Genomic DNA, 16961 nt, shown 5'->3' with positions numbered 1-16961 from the left:
CTGCCGGAGGGAAGTAGTTCAAACAGTCCGTTACAGGGGTGTGATGAATCTTTATGGATGCTGACGGCCTTCCTGAGGCACCGTGTGTGGTAGATGCCCTCCAAGGCTGGTAGCTCTGTCCCAATGATCCTCTGCGCTCTGTGGACGACGCGCTGAAGAGCTCTCCTCTCCGCCTCTGTGCAGCTGAGATACCACACAGAGATGCCATACGTTAATATGCTCTCTGTGGTGCAGCGGTAGAAGGTTGTCAGCAGCTGTTGGGGCAGACCAGTCTTTTTTAATGTTCTCAGGAAGAACAGTCGTTGCTGTGCCTTCTTGACCAGCGCAGCGGTGTTGGTGGACCATGTGAGGTCCTCTGTAATGTGAGTGCCCAGAAACTTAAAGCTGGACACTCTCTCCACACTTTCCCCGTAGATGGAGATTGGGGCGTATTCTCCATTATGGGACCTCCTGAAGTCAATAATCAGCTCCTTGGTCTTGGAGGTGTTTAGTGACAAGTTGTTACGTGCGCACCAATCAGCCTACCATGAGGGACTTTATCAAATGCCTTACTAAAACCCCTGACCTCATCGATCACTTCTGCCACCTCCTCAAATAATTTGAACACAATAAGACACAGCCGCCATATACGCAGCCAGGCTGATGGTGATGGTCCCTAATTAACCCATTCTCTTCCAGATGGGAGTATATCCTATCCTGAAGAACCCTCTCACTGACATTACGCTCACTGGCCTTACATTCCCTGGAATCCCTTGACTTCCCTTCTTGAACAAGAAGGAACAATGTCCGTGTGGGAAACACTAGGCCCCTTTAAATGTCTCCCCTCTGATCAGAAACCTATGCCCTCTGGTATTAGACTCCCCTGGACCGTGACCATTTACCTTATTCAAGCCCCCTCATGATTTCACCCCTTGGGGCTGGAAATTGAACTGGAAACAGTGGCTGGTCATTTTTCCCCGTGGCGGGGGAAGTATAAGGAAGGTGATCTCATCGTGGCTCAGCTGCCACTTTGCTCAATACTCGCACCGTGTTGAGAGGGGATTGGCAGGCAGCATAGTTTCATAGGCATAGAGTGTGGAAACAGGCCCTTCAGCCCAACTTGCCCACACCGATCTACATGCCCCATCTACACTAGTCCCACCTGCCTGCGTTAGGCCCATACTACTGATTGCTGTCGTTTATGTGTGTGGTACATCTGATGAGGTGACTTACCAAAAGCTTTTGTGGGAGAAAGGTGTGGGATCGGACTGTAAACGCCTATCTCACCAGGGACTAACTCTACTGAACATTTTTCCTTCCATTATTTATTATGTAAAGGTATATGTGTGTTATGATTGTGTTTATAGTTTGTTTGTTTGTTTATCTTTTTGCACAAAAGTCCGTGAGCATTGCCACTTTCATTTCACTGCACATCTCGTATGTGTATGTGACAAATAAACTTGACTTGACTTGACTTGACTTGACTTGGTATAGTGGTTTAGTTTAGTTTAGAGATACAGCACAGAAACAGGCCCTTCAGCCCACCGAGTCTGTGCCGACCAGCGATCCCCGCACATTAACACACATGTGGATGGAAGATTGTCTGCTGGCAGGACACAGGTTGGGCCAGGTTGTACTGGCAGATGTACCAAGTGGCGCCATGGCCTCAACCTTTCCTAATTCATCTCATCAACTAGGTAACGCCACAACAGGTACAATTGCTAAATTTCTGATTGAGTGAATGATACGTTAATGTCACATGGACCTCGGGTACCTCGTGGAATCCAGTGGCATGGTTTGTTTTGCATAGACAGAGAGGAAGTTGTGGGACAAGATGAAGAGGCTACAGTTGGACAAGGTGGCAAATGTGAAATTGTCAGGAAGTGTAAACAAGAAGTCGCTAGCTAAACTGCGGGACAACTGAGACTGAGACAAGGACCCAGAGAACGCATTTCACAAACTGAATAGTATTGGGGACTGCTCGGGAATTAATGACAAAAGTGCAGCTCAGTTTTATAAAACCATTGGCGAGGGTTCAGTTCAGTTTAGTTTATTGTCACGTGTACTGAGGTACAGTGAAAAGTTTTGCAGAAAGACAATACATGATTACAATCAAGCCATTCACAGTGTACAGATACATGATAAGGGAATGCTACAAGAGATGCCCTCACTCATCCCCAGAATTGGCCCACGCACTCTCCTGTCAACTGCCTCAGTTGAAATTAAACGTGCAGCATTTCAGGTGAGGCCTCACTGCCACCCTGTATAACGGTAACAAAACCTCCCTCCTCACTAGCCCAGACCATCACACAAACCAACCTCCCTCCCATTAACTCTATTTACACTTCATAATCAAGGACCAGTCTCACCCCGGCCACTCCCTCTTCTCCCCTCTCCCATTGGGCAAAAGGTACAGAAGTGTGAAAACACACGCACACCTCCAGATTCAGGGCCAGTTTCTTCCCAGCTGTTATCAGGCAACTGAATCATCCTACCACAACCAGAGAGCAGTCCTGAACTACTATCTACCTCATTGGTGACCCTCGGACTATCTTTGATTGGACGTTACTGGCTTTACCTTGCACTAAACGTTATTCCCTTATCCTGTATCTGTAAGCGGTGGAGGACATCGACAACATTGCCGAGCCAGCTCCTCAGTGCCCCCACCAGGATAATAGGCCTTTATGGCCGGTAAGACTCTACAACAACTTTGGACATGAATCACACAAATCAGCGCCGGAAATGTAGCAACTCTAGTGTAACAAAAGCTATTGACTGTACCTCAGTACACGTGACAATAAACTAAACGACACTAAACTGTCTGAGTATAATCTACTATTACTGCACTGTTTGTATGTATGATTGTGCTTATGTATGGTGATATATTTACTGAACTACACAAAAGGCTAATCCCGCCTCGATTACTGCAACTCCCTCTCCACTGGCATCAGCTGTTCCCTGTCCCTGTTCCACCTGCAACTGGTCCCAAACGCCGCAGCGAGACTCCTGACGGGCACCCGAAAAAGGGACCACATCACCCCGATCCTGGCCTCTCTCCACTGGCTCCCTGTGCGGTTCTGAATACATTTCAACCATCCTCCTTTATGCCTACAAAGCCCTTAATGGGCTTGCCCCCACCTACATTAAAAGTCTGCTCACCCACCACACCACCTCCAGGTCCCTCAGATCGGCCGGCTTGGGGTTCAACAACAACAATCAACAACAATCAGGTTTATTCGTCACATTGCACATAAAGTGCAAGTGAAATGAATTTGTCAGCAGCGATACAATGAGAAAGAACACACAATACACAATAAAAATTTAACACAAACATCCACCACAGCATTCATTCATCACTGTGGTGGAAGGCACAAAAATTGTCCAGTCCTCCTCCATTTCCCCCCGTGGTCGGGACCAGAGTCCAGAGTAAGTCCAGAGTCGGCTCTTCCCCACCGGAGACCGCGGCTTCAGGATGGTGTAGGCCGCAGGCCGGCGGTCGAAGATTTAAAGTCCCCGCCGCAGCCAGAAGCACCGCAGACCGCAGGGCCGGCGGTCGAAGCTCCCCTCCAGGGGTGATGGTAAGTCCACGCCGGGTCCGCGGTAGAAGTTGGCCACGGGCCAGCGGTGGAAACGTCTTCTTCTCCCGGGTCCCCCACGAGGGATCCCGGGATGTAGACGCCGCGCCAGCTGGAGCTCTGCAGACCACGGCTTCAGGCTGCCGGCTGCCGCGGGCCAGCGAAACGGAGCGCTCCCCTTCGGCGAGCCCCAGCGAGGGCTCGCCCGCTCCACGGCGAGAGTCCACGCTGCGCCCGCCGCTGAAGCCCCGGGCGCGTCTCCGGGAAAGGCCGCGCCGATCCTCGCTGTTAGGCCACGGGGGAGGCGACCTGGAAAAAGTTGCCTCTCCATGGAGGAAGCGACCAAAGCGGTTTCCCCCTCACCCCCCACACCCTCCTACACAAGACACACAAAGAAACACAAAAAACATACTTTAAAACATACTAAAAAAACAAAAAAAATTGAAATAAACGGACACGCTGCTGACAGGGCGCCGGCTTGCAGCGCCCCCACCGACCGACTGAACATCCTAGGCATGGGCAGGCATAAGCTCAGGGGCGACTGCACCTTTGCCGTTGCAGCTCCTACACTGTGGAACAGCATCCCTCTTCCCATCAGAACTGCCACCTCCATCGACTCTTTTAAGTCGAGACTTAAAACTCATCTTTACTCTCAAGCTGAGTTGGATGATCATCCACGATCATATTGAATGGCGGTGCAGGCTCGAAGGGCCGAATGGCCTACTCCTGCACCTAATTTCTATGGTTCTATGTAAGCCTTTCTTGACGTCCTCTGGGGGAGGGCTATATGTATGTATTTATGTATGTACTTAATCTATGAACCAATATTGTATAATGTTAGTACCTCTACCAATATAAAGCACTTTGGCCATCAAGAGTTGTTTTTTAAATGTGCTATAGAAATAAAAGTGGCTTGGCTTGGCTTGACTAATGTCACTGTATGTAGGCAAATGACGATGAAGTACCACTGAACCATCTCTTCACTTCTGTACTGGTCAAACAGTACGGATTTGAAACCTCAAGACTCTTTCCCTCTCATCGCATTCAGTGGGTGCAGGGATCAAAGGGATCTGATGAAGTAGCTTTTCACTGAGAGGATGTGGAAATTGATGCACAAAGACTCAAGCACTTCAGACGATGGCTCTCCAAGTCCAAACTGGTGAAGTTTCACATGCGGTGGTAGTTTCTTGCTCACTACCATTCAGCCAAATGTCTTTTCTGAGGTGTTCATGTCCATAAATTCCAGAAGCAAAATTAGGCCCATCAAGTTTACTCCACCAATCATCTGATCTATCTTTTCTTCTCAACCCCATTCTCCTGCCTTCTCCCTGTAACCCCTGACATCCTTGATATTGAAGGATCTGTCAATCTCTGCTTTAAATATATCCACTGACCTGGCCACCACAGCCTTCTGTGGCAATGAATTCCACAGATTCATCACCCTCGGGATATAAGCAATTCCTCCTCATCTCCTTCATAAAAAAAACGCCCTTTAATTCTGAAGCTATGACCTCTGCTCCTAGACTCTCCCATTCGAGGAAACACCCTCTCCACATCTAAATCCTAAATCCACTCTATCCAGGCCTGTCACTATTCGGTAAATTTCAACGAGGTCAATAGACACTAGACAATAGGTGCACAGTAGGCCATTTAGCCATTCGAGCCAGCACTGCCGTTCAATATGATCATCCTCAATCAGTACCCCGTTCCTGCCTTCTCCCCATATCCCCATATACGCTATGTTTAAGAGCCCTTTCTAGTTCTCTCTTGAAAGTATCCAGAGAACCGGCCTCCACTGCCCTTTGAGTCAGAGAATTCCACACTCACAACACACTGTGTGAAAAAGTGTTTCCTCGTCTCCGTTCTAAATGGCTTACTCCTTATTCTTAAACTTTGGTCCCTGGTTCTGGACTCCCCCAACATCGGGAACAAGTTTCCAAACCCTTAGCAATCTTATACATTTCAATAAGATTCCCTCTCATCCTTCTAAATTCCAGAGTATACAAGCCCAGTCATTTCATTCTCTCAGCATATGACAGTCCCACCATCCCAGGAGTTAACCATGTGAACCTACGCTGCACTCCCTCAATAGCAAGAATATCCTTCCTCAATATAGGGGACCAAAACTGCACACCAGAACTTCCAAGGTGTGGTCTCAATTGGGCCCTGTATAACTGCAGAAGGACCTCTTTGCTGCTATACTCAACTCCTCTTGTTATGAAGGCCAACATGCCATTCGCTTTCTTCACTGCCTGCTGTACCTGCATGTTCACTTTCATTGACTGATGAACAAGGACCCCCAGATCCTGTTGTACATCCCATTTTCCCAATTTAACACCATTCAGATAATAATCTGTCTTCCTGTTTTTGCTACCAAAGTGGATAACCTCACATTTATCCACATTAAACTGCATCTGCCATGCATCTGCCCACTAACCCAACCTGTCCAAGTCACCCTGCATTCTCACAGCATCCTCCTCACAGTTCACACTGCCACCCAGCTTTGTGTCATCTACAAATTTGCTAATGTTACTTGTAATCCCTTCAGCTAAATTATTAACATATATTGTAAATAGCTGTGGTCCCAGCACCGAGCCTTGCGGTACCCCACTAGTCACTGCCTGCCATTCTGAAAGGGACCTGTTAATCCCTACTCTTTGTTTCCTGTCTGTCAACCACTTCTCTATCCATGTCAGCACTCTAGCCCCAATACCATGTGCTCTAATTTTTCCCACTAATCTCCTATGTGGGACCTTATCAAATGCTTTCTGAAAGTCTAGGTACACTACATCCACTGGCTCTCCCTTGTCCATTTTCCTAGTTACATCCTCAAAAAATGTCAGAAGATTAATCAAGCATGATTTCCCCTTCGTAAATCCATGCTGACTCGGACCTACTGCTATCCAAATGTGTCGCTATTTCATCTTTTATAATTAACTCCAGCATCTTCCCCACCACTGATGTCAGGTTAACTGGTCCCCCCTAATCCTTCTAAACCGCAGCGAATATCGGCCTAGTGCCTTCAAACGCTCGTCATATGTTAACCCACTCATTCCTGGGATAATTCTCGTAAATCTCATTTGGACCCTCTCCAGAGCCAGCACACCCTTCCTCACATATGGTGCCCAAAACTGCTCGCAATATTGTGGCCTTACAGTCTTATAGAGCCTCAGCATTACATCCCTGTTTTTGTATACTCTTGAAATAAATGCTAGCATTGCATTCGCCTTCCTTACTACCAATTCGACTTGCAAATTAACCTTTTTGGAAATCCTATACTAACACTCCCAAGTCCCTTTGCAACTCCGATTTCTGGATTCTCTCCCCATTTAGTAAATAGTCTACGCCTTTATTCCTACGACCAAAATGCATGACTCCACACTTTGTTACACAACCGCCTGTCCTTCTCCCAGCACACAGACTCTGTGTACCAGAAGGCACAGCAACGCCTGTTCCTGCTGAGGAAACTCAGGAGCTTTGATGTCAGACAGGACATTTTAACAACTGTCTATAAATCACTTATAGAATCTGTACTCACCTTTAACATCACATCCTGGTTCACCCTCACCTCTGTCAAAGACAAATCAAAGCTTTCCCGGATCATCAATCAGGCAAGCAAAATAACTGGCAAAACTCAAAATCAATTATCAGTACTCCACACCCAGGCAGTTAAAAGGAAAGCCAACCTCATTACACAGGATCCCACCCACCCCCTGCACAAGTCTTTCCAACTTCTGCCATCAGGCCGCCGATATAAAGTCCCCCTATCCAAGAAAAACATCCACAAAAACTCATTCATACCCATTGCCATAAACAACTTAAATAAAAAATGAACAATGGACAAATGAACCCTGACGCATTGTCACTTTACACGTATCCACAACTTTTATCTTGTCTATTTTTACAGTTTTTAATCTTTATATTTGCTTTTAAGATCGATACACACTGTGTGTGCTCGCAGAAATCTGTGTTGTATGACTGCTTATCAGTACATTGTCCTGTCTGTATGTTGAGCCACGTCAAAGAAGATTTTCTGTTACGACAGACAATAAAGTTTTCTGAATCTGAATCTGAATCTGAATCTGAACATTCCATCTGCCACTTCTCTGCCCGCTCTCCCAACCTGTCCAAGTCCTTCTGCAGAGTCCCTGCTGTCTCTACACTGCCTGCCCCTCCACGTACCTTTGTATAATCTGCAAAATTTGCAACAAAGCCTTCAATCCCCTTGTCCAAATCATCAATATACAACATGAAGAGCAGCGGCCCCAGCCTGAGCCTTGCGGAACTCCACTAGTCACTGGCAGCCAACCACAAAAAGCCCCCTTCACTGCCACTCTTTGCCTTCTGCCATCCAGCCAACCTGCTATCCATGCTAGTATCTGCCCCTTGATACATTTGGCTCTCAGCTTCCTAAGCAGCCTCATGTGCAGCACCTTAGCAAAGGCTTTCTGAAATTCCAGGTAAACAACACCTCCGGACTCTCCTTTGTCTGTCCCGCTATTTACTTCCTCATAGAATTAAATTCCTCAAAACAAACCCGAAAGAATTCCAACAGGTTTGTCAGGCAAGATCTCCCCTTCACAAACCCATGCTGCCTTTGGCCTAATTCTATCATGTGCTGCTGAATATTCAGAAACCTCATCCTTGATAATGGACTTTATAAACTTACCAACCACTAAACGGCCTATAGTTTCCACTCTTCTGCCTTCTTCAACAGCAGAATAAAATTTGCAATTTTCCAATCATCTTGAACCACCCTAGTGATCACCCTAGTGATTCTTGAAAGATCACAACTAATGCTCCACAATCTCAAAAGCCTCCTCTGTCAGAACCATAGGGTGCAGTCCCCGTGTCATATCCCCCTGCAGACCTTTCAGTTTCCCACAACCTTCTCCTTATTAATAGCAACTCCACTAACTTCCAATCCTGACTCTCTTGAATTTCAGGCATGTTGCTGGTGTCTTCTGCCATGAAAACTGATGCAAAAAACATATTCCTCTGCCATTTCTTTATTCCCCATTATCACTTCTCTAGCATCATGTCCCAGCAGTCTAACTGCTAATCTTACCTCTTTCTTATTCTTTATATATCGGAAGAAATTCTTGCAATCTGCGTTTATATTATTGGCTAGCTTACTTCATCTTTTCTCCCCATACTGCCTTTTTAATTACCTTTGGTTGTTCTTTAAAAGCTTCCCAGCTTCCCAACTTATCGTGACTATGATGCCTGTGTGTGCCTTCTCTTTTACTTTTACTCTGTCTTTGACTTCCCTTGTCAGCCACGGTCACCTCATTCTCCAGTTGCAATCTTTCTTCCTCTTTGGAATGCAAAGATCCTGCATCTTCCGAATTAAGGACTCACACCATCCTGGCCACACACTCATCTCCCCGCTACCTTCAGGTAGAAGGTACAGGAGCCTGAAGACTGCAACAACCAGGTTCAGGAATAGCTATCAGGCTATTAAACTTGGCTCGGACAAAACCCTGAACATTAATAGCCCATTATCTGTTATTTGCACTTTATCAGTTTATTTATTCATGTGTGTATATATTTATATAATGGTATATGGACACACTGATCTGTTCTGTATTCATGCCTACTATGTTCTGTGTGTTGAAGCAAAGCAAGAATTTCATTGTCCTATCAGGGACACATGACAATAAACTCACTTGAACTTGAACTTGAACTTGTTCCCTGAAATTCCAGCCATTGCTGTTCACCCGTCATTCCTAGTGGAAGGGTCCCATCCCAATTAACTTTAGCCAGCTCCTCCCTTATGTATGAAAAGATTTGGAATGTCCACAAGTATTCTGTTGAACCTCTACAGATGCATGACAGAAAGTATTCTGAGGGATGCTGTGGCACCCGCTCTGCTCTTCACTGCCTCAACCTGCAGAGGGTGATGAACACAATCCAGTCCATTGCAAGTTTGGCCGTTCCTTCCATCCAGTCCATCCTCACAACAGCAAGCCTGGAATAACGGTCAACAATGCCCACCACCCTTGCCATTCCCATTACTCTCTTCCACCTTCTGGGAGAAGATACAGGAGGTTGAAAGCTCAGATGCCCGCCCCGACTTCAGAACAGTTTGTTCACCACGGCTATCAGACTCCTGAACCAATTCTCCATCTCACACCCAGCCACACACTACAACTCCTTTGGCTATTCTGATTTTTACACTCTAGTTTTCAGATTGCAGTACCTTCCTTCTGCCTTCAACTTGTATTTCTTGTTGTATTATGTGTACTGTTTACGCTGTTATACTGTGAGCTTCATGTGAACAAGGTACGTCACTGCAACATTAAACTGTCTGACTCTGAGCAAGTTCCTTCCTCGTTATTGTAGCTTTCATAATTTTACCCTCTTCGTCTCCTCTTTCAAGTAAGTAAGTAAGTAAGTAAGTTTATTGGCCAAGTATTCACATACAAGGAATTTGCCTTGGTGCTCCACCCACAAGTAACAACATGACACACAGTGACAGTTACGAATGACTCAGAAAACACTAAACATTAATAATAATAAAACATTAATGATAAATCACCATTTTCTGAGGATTGCAACCTGTTCAATCCATCATCAACATTTGTACTTGAGCAGTAATACAGTGACTGTAGGCTGAGTTATTGGTGAGAATGTGAGTGTGAAATGAAACACGGGCCTGCGGGAACAATGCTGTACCAACGTTCCACAGGGAGCTTGCCGATCGAGTTACTGGGAAAGCGCTGGCTGTCGCTGACAATCAGAGATGCCAGGGCCATTGTCAGCAACTCTGTAACCCAGGGCATAGAAGAGGGGTGGGTGTAATGGGAGAATGGCAGGATTGTGCCGTGGGTGAACATTTCAAACATCTGCTGCTCTTTGGAGGGCTGAGACTTCCAAATAATCCGCTTGTGAGCTTCCTGATCCACCCCAACCTGATACAGATGCCCCCTGAGTGTGGAGTCCACTACTAATGTCCTGCATTCCTGCTGGTCCTGACCTACAACACATTGCCCTGGGACATACAGGCAGGCGCTCCTGCCCTTCAGCACATGGGTATTGGAGCAAGATACACCAGTTCCCGCTCCCTTTCCCCTGTCTGTTGCACTGTCCACAATGATATCCTCTGATTGACACTACATCCTCTGATAGATTGCTTTCTTCAATGCCTGGCTTCCAGTCTGAAGAAGGGTCTCGACCCGAAACATCATCTTTTCCTTCTCTCCAGAGATGCTGCCTGTCCTGCTGAGTTACTCCAGCTTTTTATGTCTTTCTCTGGTTTAAACCAGCATCTGCAGTTGCCTCCTTCATTATATCCTCTGGTTCTCGATTGCCCCACCCTAGGAAAAAGACTGTGCCTCGCCCCCTCATCATTTTATACACCTCTATAACATCACCCCACAGCCTCCTGCGTTCCAAGGAATAAAGTCATAGCCTGCCCAACCTCTCCCTATAAAAACTCCTGGCAACATGCATAAATGTTCTCTGCACTTTTTCCAGCTTGATGCCATCTTTCCTATAGTGGAGGAGACAAGAATTAAACACAACAGTTTGTCCCCGTCACTCCTTCAAAAAACTCAATCAGATTCATGGCACGATCACTCATGTACAAAACCATATTGACTATTCCTAATCAGCCCGTCTATCCAAATGCATGTGTATGTTATCCCTCTCCACAAACTTGCCTACCACAGACATTAGGGTCACCGGTCTGTCTATAGGGAGGTTTCACGGCAGTCGGGTCACGACCCATTACCCGTACTGTTTCTACGCTACTCCAAGTGGAGTACACGCGATGAACTGCGGGTAGGCACTTACCATTGTTTCCAGCGTAGCGGGCCCGTTAAAACCCCACCGCTGAAATTGTCCATTGTTGCGCTGTAAATAATGATGGAAATCGGGATAAGCGTGTGAGACATTTAGCCAACTTCAGAATTCCAAAAGTGAGGAGAAATGACGGTAGATAGAAGCGAGAGCTGAAGGGACAACAACGGCCAGAGTGCTTGGCGAACATTGGCCGTTTGCTCACTGCATTTCATCAAGTAAGGCATTATTTGTGTTTTTTCTTGATTCCTTTGGCATCTAAAAAGTTTCAGAAATGATAAATCTGGCTGTAATTTTTTTAAATCGCCCATGGTTCCCAAGTGGGTTTTTACATACAAAATGAAAACGCATCTGAAGAAAAATTTACAGCCAGATTTATCACTTCTGAGAATTTTTAGATACCAAAGGAATCAAGAAAAAACACAAATAATGCCTTACTTGATGAAATGCAGTGAGCAAACGCGATCATTCCCAATATTTTCAATTCCGATATGTGCACGGCCAATGTTTACCAAGCACTTTAGCTGCTGTTGTCCCTTCAGTTCTCGCTTCTCTATACCTTCATTTCGCTTCACGTTTGGAATTCTGAAGTTGGGTACGATGTCTCTCACACTTACCCCGACTCACACAATTTATTTCAGCGCAAAAATTCAACATTTTGGCGTTTTTTAACAGGTAGGAAAGTACGCGTTTCTTGCATTAATAACATATACCGGAATAGACGGATGTCCTCCAGATGGATTTAGCAGCTCCATGCGTCGAGCCCTATCACCCGGTGACCACCGTGCAACCCCCCCTATAGTTCCATCTGCTCGTTCTCCAGTTTGTACCTTCTCCCCGTGACCTGCGTGGGTTTTCTCTGAGATTCTCCAGTTTCCACCCACACGTGCAGGTTTGTTGGTTAATTGGGTTGGTGTAAATGTAACATTTTCCCTAGTGTGTGGAGGATAGTGTAGTGTTTGTGGATTGTTGGTCGGCACGGACCCGGTGGGCCGAAGGGCCTGTTTCCGCCCTGTATCTGTAAACTAAACTAAACTAAACTAAACTAAACTAAACTAGCCAGTCTCTGGTCATTTAACAGCCCGCCCCGTGTCTGACAAAGTTTCAGATAAATCAGCCAGGGCTCCTGCAAGTCCTTCCCTCGCTTCCCACAGTGTCCTCAGATATATCTGATCAGGCCCAGGAGATTTATGAAGACATCCAGCACCTCTTTAACCGTATTGCCCTGCCCTTGTGACATTTCCATTCATTGACCCAATTCCCCAGTCTTGATGTCTATCTCCAGGGTAAACTCGCAGGAGAATTCATTGGGGACTGTGGCCATCCACTGCAGCTCCACATAGTGACCGCTTTGGTTTCTGAGTGGCTTTATTCTCCCTCTAGTCACCCTCTGCCCCTTAAACTCAGGCAACGCGGTGGCGCAGCAGTAGAGTTGCTGCCTCACAGCACCAGAGACCCGGGTTTGATCCTGACTACGGGTGATCTCTGTATGAGGTTTGTACTTTCTCCCTGTGACCTGCGTGGGTTTTCTCCGAGATCTTTGGTGTCCCACACTCCAAAGACGTCCAGGTTTGTAGGTTAATTGGCTTGGTATAAATGTAATGTGTGTGTAGGATAGTGTAAATGTGCAGGGATCGCTGGTCGGTACAGACCCGGTGGGCTGAAGGGCCTGTTTCCATGCTGTATCTCTAAACTGAACTCTCTGGATTTTCCTTGTTTTATTTGTCAGAGCTATCTCCTGCCCCCTTTTTGCCCTTCTGATTTCCTTCATAAATATGTCCCTTGATCCCCTACATGTGAAGTCCTTTTTTGATCCAATTACTCAACTCACTTTGGGTCCGATGTCCCACAACCCTCTGGATCCGCCTGGGACATTGCCAGATCCCTCACTGAAGCCCTTGCAGGAACATCTACTGCCCCCTTAGTAACCTCCTGGAAAAATGCAAACCAGATTAGTGAGACATGGACCCCCTCCCCCGCACACACAAATTCATGCTTGACCTGCCCCTCAACATCCGGATGTGGGAAAATCTTATCCCATAGGCTTTTGGGCAATAACGTCCCCACCATTGATGTTCGGTTTACAGTCACGTGTTTCCTGGCTTATCCCAAGTTGAACTAAGGAGGCAGAGCCAGCCAGGACTTACCAACGCAGGGCTGGCCGACTTTGTGGCGTTCCGGCGGCGGTGACCCGACTCAGAGCCTCGGCCGCGGGCCCAGTGGACGACAGCGTCGGGAGCTCGCAGGTCACAGGTTGGTGACCTGTTTTTCTGGAGCTCCCGCAACAACAGCTTCGTCCGCTGGACTGGAGGGCGGCAGCTTCGGCAGCTTCGACCGCCCCGGGCCACGGAGTTTGAACCGGTCCGTTCGCGGAGCTCGGATTCAGCCGCGGGACCCGGCGGGGTCACAACATTGGAAGCCTGGATCGCCTCAGCTCAGAGGGAGAACAAGGATGCAAGGACTTTAAAACTTGTGCCTTCCATCACAGTGAGGAGGTGAACTCACTGTGGTGGATGTTAAATCTGTGTTTATTGTGTGTTTTTGTTATTTTATTCTATGTTATGACTGCAAGGCACGAAACTTCGTTCAGACTGAAAGGTCTGAATGACAATAAAGGATTGTCTTGACTTGACTTGAAGACAAACTATTTCCCTATATTCTGGCAGCAATGGTGGGTAATGAGGCCACCATGGCCCCAGATATCTCCCCCCTTGCTTCCTACAGTGTCCTGGCTTGCATCTCATCAACACCAGAGATTTATCAACCCTAGTGTACCCATGGCATGTGTCCTCCTCAACTACCTCCTCCTCAACTACTCCACAATGACATATGTCTGCCTGACCCAACCTCCTTCTCCAGGGTGAAGGCATGTTGATTGAGGACCTTAATCAACTCCACCACCCCTTACATGAGGACAGAAAAGCTGGACATTCTCAGCAGCTTCCGGGGGAATCCATGAATCAGGTTGAAGAGCCTTCGTCAGAACTAACATCAACTCTGATTCTCTTCCCACAGATGCTGCCTGACCTGCTGAGAGTTTCCAGCTTGTTCTGTTTTTATATCATAGTTGCAGTGTTTGTGATTCCTTTGGTCCCAAGTAACCCACTGTCCTTGTAGGGCCCCCTCCCCCCCCCCCCCCCCCCCCCCCCACGTGATATCCCCCTGCCATATTGATGGCACCATCTCCGCCAGTCCGTACTGCCCTCTCCCCACATTCCTAGTGTTTACTTTCTTCAGCTGAGGAGGTCACAGATTGTCCATAGAGGCACTGCCAGTGACCCCACAGCCCGCCACCTCTGGGGAAACCATTACAACCATCCTCTTGCACAAGAAACATGACAAAACAGGACAAGTAGGAGGCCACTCACTCATTACCTCAAGCCAGTATCTGCAGTTGTCTGATGAAGGGTCCCACCCAAAACGTCACCCATCCTTTTTCTCCAGAGATGCTGCCTGAATCAACACTTTGTGCCTATCTTTGGTATAGTCATAGAGTTATAGAGTCATAGAGTGATACAGTGTGGAAACTGGCCTTTCATCCCAACTTGCCCACACCGGCCAAAATGTCCCAGCTACACTAGTCCCACCTGTCCAGATCCCTCCAAACCTGTCCTATCCATGTACCTGAAGGTACACAAAAATGCTGGAGAAACTCAGCGGGTGCAGCAGCATCAATGAAGCGAAGGAAATATGCAAAGTTTCAGGCCGAAACCCTTCTTCAGTCCCATATCCATGTACCTGTCTGTTTCTTAAACATTGGGATAGTCCCAGCCTCAACTACCTCCTCTGGCAGCTCGTTCCATACACCCACCACCCTTTGTGTGAAAACGTTACTCCTCATATTCCTGTTAAATCTTTTTCCATTCACCTTGAACCTATGTCCTCTGGTCCTCGATTCCCCTACTCTGGGCAAGAGACAGTGTATCTACCCGATCTATTTCTCTCATGAAGAATGAGGTATAAAGCAGCATCTGCAGTTCCTTCCTACACACTGTTCTACACACTTCAGCATCTCCTGTCCCTTCTGTCACCAGTGCTGGACCCTCTCTCAGAAAAGATTTAAAGTAGGCAGGATGTTTTCACACAGAGGGTGTAGGGACGGAACTGCCAGGGGGAGTGGAAGTGGGAACAGTTACATTTAAAAGCCATTGGAACAAGATGATGGGTTGGAAAGTGGTGGGATTATGGGCTAATTGCAGGTGTGGTGTCCGCAGCCCGGGATCCCTCGTGGGGGAAGAAGAAGCTCCAAATGCCGGCCCGCGGCCAACTTCTACCGCGGGCCCGGCATGGACTTACCATCACCCCTGGAGGGGAGCTTCGACCGCCGGCCCTGCGGTCTGCGGCGCTTCTGGCTGCGGCGCGGCAGGGACTTTAAATCTTCGACCGCCGGCCTGCGGCCTACACCATCCTAAAGCGACGGTCTCCGGTGGGGAAGAGCCGATCCTGGACTTACCTGGACTTTTACCTGTCTGTACATCTGGACGCCCGCAGCAGCGACGGCTGTGGAGGGTTGAGGTCCCAACCACGGGGGGAAATGGAGGAGGACTGGACAAATTGTGTGCCTTCCACCACAGTGATGAATGAATGCTGTGGGGGATGTTTGTGTTACAGTTTTATTGTGTATTGTGTGTTCTTTATCATTGTACCGCTGCTGGCAAATTCATTTCACTTGCACTCTATGTGCAATGTGACGAATAAAACTGTATTGTATTGTATTGTATGAGATGAATAAAGTGCCTGTCCCACGTAGGTGTCCTTGGCACGCAAATTACGCGACCTCGTCGTCGCGTTGAGGCGCACGGAGTTCTATGCGACATCGCGCGGGGCTCTGAAATTTTTGTAGCGAACGAAATCTTCGCCCGCCAACGGCCTGTCGTGTAACTGACGGCCAAGGTGGGACAGGCCCAAGACCCTGGCGAGATGCAACGTCTCACCTCCAACAGCAGCAGAAGCAGGCAAACGATCACCGGGCTCGGCCTGGGGATCACGGCCGTTGCGGTCCGGATCCGCCCCCACTTCCTCTCCCAGAGCGGGGCCAAGAAAATTGCAGACAAAATGCTGGAGTAACTCAGTGGGACCGGCAGCATCGCTGGAGAGAAGCAATGGGTGACGTTTCGGGTCAAGACCCTTCTTTCAGACTGAAGAAGAATCTCAACATGAAACATCACCCATTCCTTCTCTCCAGAGATGCTGCCTGTCCCGCTGAGTTACTCCAGCATTTTGTGTCCATCTTCAAATGATGTCACACGCTCCAGACGGCTGTGCGGACGCGTGAAGTCGCGCGCGACCTTCACGGGACCATCGCGCCTCGACGCGACCACGAGGCCGCGTAATTAGCATGCCAAGGCCGACGTGGTCTGATGCACCCTTATTCCCTTCCTCACCCTCCCTCCCAACACCTCCTCCCCCATCACACCCATCCTTTCCCCACCTTCTCCACACTCCCCATTTCCCACACACCTTTACTCTTTTCTCCCACTCCCCTCTTCACCCCCACACCCTCACCCCCACCCCCCCACCCCCACCCCCACACCCACACACCCCCCCCCCCCCACACCCCCCCCCCCCCCACCCCCCCCCCCCCACCCCCCACCCCCACCCCCC

Source organism: Leucoraja erinacea, unplaced genomic scaffold (genome assembly GCF_028641065.1).
Source record: "Leucoraja erinacea ecotype New England unplaced genomic scaffold, Leri_hhj_1 Leri_64S, whole genome shotgun sequence".
Taxonomy (NCBI): domain Eukaryota; kingdom Metazoa; phylum Chordata; class Chondrichthyes; order Rajiformes; family Rajidae; genus Leucoraja; species Leucoraja erinaceus.
The sequence above is the reverse complement of the archived record's forward strand: the minus strand, read 5'-3'. Positions refer to the sequence as shown.